Raw genomic sequence first — 5,288 nt, 5'->3', positions numbered from 1 at the left:
AACTGTGTGTGCGTATGTGTGTGTGTTTGTGTCTGTGCGTGGGTTTGATTGTGTGTGTGTGTGATTGACTGGATGTGTGTATGGGTTTTTGTTGGTGTGTGTCATTGTGTGTTTGTTTGTGGGTGCGATTGTGTGGGTGTGTGTATGTTTTTGTGTGTGTGTATGTGTGTGTGTGATTGTGTGTGTGTGTGTGTGTGTGTGTGTGTGTGTGTGTGTGTGTGTGTGTGTGTGTGGAGATGTGTGTGGGGGTTTATGTGTGTGGGTGATTGTGTGTGGGTGTGTTAGTTTGTGTGGGTGTGTGTGTATGTGTGTACTAGTGTGTGCATGCTTGCTTGTGTGTTCGTATGTGTGTGCGTGCTTGATTGTGTGTTCGTATGTGTGCGTGCCTGCTCGTGTGTGTGTGTGCTATCGTCCCTCTCATGTTAATTGACTCATCCCTTTATCACGGCTCACGCAGCTTCGCAAATTGCATCGTCTGCATGTAGCCTTCCCCAACAGAAGGGCTGTTTGTTTTGTTGAGTTGCCACAAGGTCACGAGAACACAAGACAGCTCTCAAGGAGTGCAGAGCTAAATGTGAATTAAGAGGATCTTACCTCCTTAATAAGAGAACCTGAGTCAATAGGAGATGAGGTTGCTGTTGTGTTTTAAGGTCAGTACAAGGACCTAATTGCAGCGACTCCAATTCTGATGCCGTGCTTTGATTGTTCAGAGCCTAATTCGTAGGTAGCTTTGGATAAATTATTATATTATTATAAATTACTCAATGTCAACGTATTACCGCGCAGACCAGAATAAAAAAGACAGAACGGATGTAATTTGATGTCTCAGATCTGTAGTTAGCGTTATATCGGTTTCACTTTATAAGCGCGGGAAGGAAACTGAACGTTAATCATCAAAACAAAAAGCGCTTTGGCGTAGGGGGAATTAACTCCATTTGATGTAAAGCCATAGAATGTTCTTGCCATCGTGTGATGAACAGCTTAATAAGACGTGGTACATACAGGTACAAACAAGAGCGCAAAAACAAGAGTTCATGTTGCTGTTGACAGGGTAGATCCCGGGGATTCCTGTGTGTGCGTAGCGACTGAGACAGGTGGAAGGAGTGAGCAACGGGACGTATCTTCTCCTGTTTGTTTTGTTCTGCGTGTAAGAAGGGGCCCACGGTATCATAAAGACTGCATGCTGGTCTAAAGGTGAGCTGAGTTAGCAGGCAAGCGCCGTAGCAAAGTGGGTCAGGAAAAAACACGCACACACACACACACACACACGCACACAAACACAGACACACACGTGCACAAATGCACACATGCACAGCCACGCGCACTCACACATCCACGCACACATGCACATGCACACACACACACACACACACACACACACACACCAAAATACATGCACACACATAGATACACACACACGCCCACGCACACACAAAGCCCACAGGGTTTGTTCATCCAAGCATGATCCGCCCACTCCTGACTTACTTTATTACTTTCTCCATTTTGGATACCTGTACACATATACATGTGCTGTTTGTGCACACACACACACACACACACACACACACACACACACACACACACACACACACACACACACACAGAGGTGGGCTAAGATAAGGAGTCCTCCAGGCGATGGCGAGCTCTGTCAATATTAACCAAATACACACACACAGAAACAGACACGCTCGCGCACACACACACACTCATGCACGCCTCACACACACACACACACACACCCACCCACCCACACATTAACGACTTCTTATCCTGTTATGTCATGGATCACTTCCTCAAAATACCCTGCCAATACTAAACTTCCTTGCGGACTTAGTCATCTGAAACAGTAGATAACAGAACCGGGAGATACCAAAGGAGAATGGGGGGAGAGAAACAGAGAGAGACCAAGAGTGAGAGAGAGAGAGAGAGAGAGAGAGAGAGAGAGAGAGAGAGGTAAAGAGATAGAGAGAAAGAGCAGGAGAGAGAGAGACAGAGACAGACAGAGAAAGAGATAGAGAGAAAGAGAGAGCGAGAGCAGTATGAGATGAGCAACTTCCCAACATGCTGATAAAAAAGAGGTCCCGATTCAAAATGTATAAAAATTATTAACAGCACTACTACAGCTAACGCACAGAAACAGACTGCATGGAAATTGCCCACATCCATCCACATTATATGCTTTTAAAATGTTATAATGTAATGTATATGTCTATAAATATATATACAGTGTGTGTACACGATGGAATAGGACTATCTGGGGATGTCAGAGTTCAAGATAACACAATATGTTGGGGAGGTATTATTGTATTCTCACACCAGGCAGTGAAAATGCAATGTAGAGAAGATAGTGGGGAGCTGAAATCCAATTATCTTTCCAGCATCACATGGTTTCAGGACTCGACGGCGGTGTGTGTCTGTGTTTAAAAATAGTAGAATAGAGACAGATGTAAAATGCTCTGACATATATCTGTTTTTGTTTCAATAAGTAAACCAATGAATAACGATTCCTTTAAAGTAGTGAAAGCAGAAATGTGAGTGAGAAGGGATATTTAAGACTCCCTGTGAACTCTGACCTCTCATAATTACTGGGCTGTCTGGATGCCTTTGGTTGACCCTAAACGTGAACAGCTGACACCAACTGCACAACCCACACACACACACTCACATACACACAAGCACATACACACACACAAACACACACACACGCACACACACACACACACACACACACACACACACCTACACGTGCACGTGCACAAAAAAACACGCACTCTCACACACACACATTCAAACACACATGTGAGCGCACACACAGAAGTGACACACACACCAAAATCAGCATAGACATGCAGTGTTTGCATCCAGCAGTTCTCATGAACAGTTGCCGATATGTCATTGTTTCAAACACTACTGTTGACTTTAAAACAGTGGCTCATTTAACTATAAGCTCTTTGTCTCTCTTTCAGGGGAACTGTTTTGAACCTGTGTGTGTGGTGTGTGTGTGTGTGTGTGTGTGTGTGTGTGTGTGTGTGTGTGTGTCTCACAAGGCTGCCTCCTCACTGCTGCCATAACTTTCTGTGATTGTCTTTGTCCATTCTTCTCTCCCTTTTCTCGTTGTGTTTACATTCACCCCTGGCTATCTCTCTCTAAGGTCACTTCCGACCACCATCCAGTGTTTACAGCCAATGCAATGATATTTCCCCTCCTATCTCCCTCTCTCTCTCCTCTGTTCTCCGCTACCACGACCACAAGCAAACACACACACACCAACAGACAGGTCCGGTGCGACGCGGCCGTTTTCAATGCCTGTCCTTTGAGTCGTGCCTTTTTCTTTCATGCTGTGAATGTCATTTGTTAGCTGACAGGGCACCAGGCTTTATTTATTTCCTTATCAGAGAATTCCCTGGCGTTGCAAACGAGGCCCAGTGAGTGCATTAATGATTAATAAACTCTTTTCATCAACACACGCACTGGCCTGTGTAGAGCCGCCACCAAACCACATCTATGAATTATTTGGCTAGCTTTTTATTTTCCAATGTCCCAGTTACATCGCTTTTTGACAGTGTGTGGGATGTTTTGTTGGTGTGCGTTTGCGTGGCAGAGAGAAAGAGGACTGAAAGAGGGTGTGTGTGTGCATGTGTGTGTGTATGTGTGTGTGTGTGTATACATTTCCCAGTGAGAGCAAGAGAAAAATGAACAAGAGAGATTTAACAAGCCTAACCATATAGACAGCGCCTTACTGACCTACTCACGAACGCCCGTATAGCAAATCGTCACCACACACCAAAGTTGACACGCGCATCCACACTAAGCCGCGCTCAGAGACTTCAACGCACGCTTTACACATCCACAACGGATACCCTCCCTGTAAACTAACTTTCAACATCACATCCCCCCCCTCACCTGGCCCCCCCGTCTCACACATGCAGAACAAGATTCAGCGGGAGAGTGGCTGACCAGCAAATCTCATTTAGCACACACAAGCCACTACCTCAGTCGCCCCCCGCACCCCCCCTCTCTCCTCTGTCTCTCTCCCCACTTTCACAGAGCTCACAAAAGGCGTGTAATCCATTGGGTCTCCAAAACACAGGCAGACCTGGGGAGCTTACCTTGTTAATGGTTTGGTTTTGGCGCCGGTTCCCAGCGTGGAGTTAAAAAAATAGCTGCTTATTCCTTTGGTCAGCCGAGAAGTATAGGTCCTCTTAGAGATGGAAACAGAGCGATAGTGGTGGCATCAGGGAGACGTATGTAGTCTCTAGTGGCGCGCCGGGGACTCCACACAGTCACACAAAAACACACACGCGCGCTCACTCACAGACACACACACACACATACTTGCACATGCTGCCGCCTGCATGCCTGAACCAGACTGAGGAGTCGGGAGAGGGTGTGTGTGAGTGTGTCTAGGGTCCGCCCCCTTTTTTCTGGCTTCCTCCTCTCTTAGCACTCCCACTCTATATCTCTCTATCTCTCTCTCTCCACCACCCCACTCTCTCTTTCTCTCTCTCTCTCTGTCTATACCTCTCTCTCTTCCACAGTCTCTCTTTCTCCTTCTCTATTTCACCCTCTCTCACTCACTCTCTCTTTCTCTCTCCAGCCCTCTCTCTCCCTCCCATCCTCTCCCTCTGTAGCTCTTTCTCACTATCTCTTTCCCCGTATCTCTCCTCTCTCCCTCCCTCCATCCCTCCCTCTCTCTATCCCACCCTCTCTGTATCTCTCAGTCTCTCTCTCTCTCTCTCTCTCTCTCTCTAATTTCACCTCTGCTGGTGGACTGACTGACTGCCAGCTCTCCTGCTGGCGGTAGAGTCCTGTCTGCCTTTTAATGGCTCCCTCTCTAGACCCAGGTCCATCTGCACACAGAGAAAACAGAGAAAAACACAACAATCATTCACACAGATTGGAACAAGTGCACATAATGGCAAACACACACACACACACATGCGTGTGGACGCATCCTCAAAAAAAATATCTACGGACACTTATATCATTCAATGCTTATTTTGATTGGCTGTTTCAACTTGATATTTGCATTTGCATTAATTATTTGATGGTAATCAGGTAAAAAATTAAATATACATATAATATTTTAAATCACACGTTAACCAAACTCTCTGTGTATAGAAGAACCAAACCCCACCACCACTTACACATTGGTTTGTATTGTAGAGGACTCCCCCTGTAGGTGTAACATGCCATTGCATGCAGAACCTCTGATTGGCTAATAGGCTGACCAGGGCACCTGCTGATCGAGCACTGATGCGACACATCTGCGCTCTGATTATCAAAGC

General features: G+C 46.1%; 1 protein-coding gene across 1 annotated transcript in view; it reads right to left on the bottom strand.

Moving 5' to 3' along the window:
- The window catches only part of tiam1a (TIAM Rac1 associated GEF 1a), a 63,929-nt gene extending 59,575 nt beyond the window's left edge, over positions 1-4,354 (bottom strand). The window contains 1 exon segment of the mRNA XM_079739037.1: positions 4,110-4,354. The gene's annotated coding sequence lies outside the window, so the exon portion shown is untranslated.
- Between the last annotated feature and the right edge of the window lie 934 nt (positions 4,355-5,288).

Source organism: Pollachius pollachius, assembly GCF_949987615.1.
Source record: "Pollachius pollachius genome assembly, chromosome: 6".
Lineage (NCBI taxonomy): Eukaryota > Metazoa > Chordata > Actinopteri > Gadiformes > Gadidae > Pollachius > Pollachius pollachius.
The sequence above is the reverse complement of the archived record's forward strand: the minus strand, read 5'-3'. Positions and strand labels throughout refer to the sequence as shown.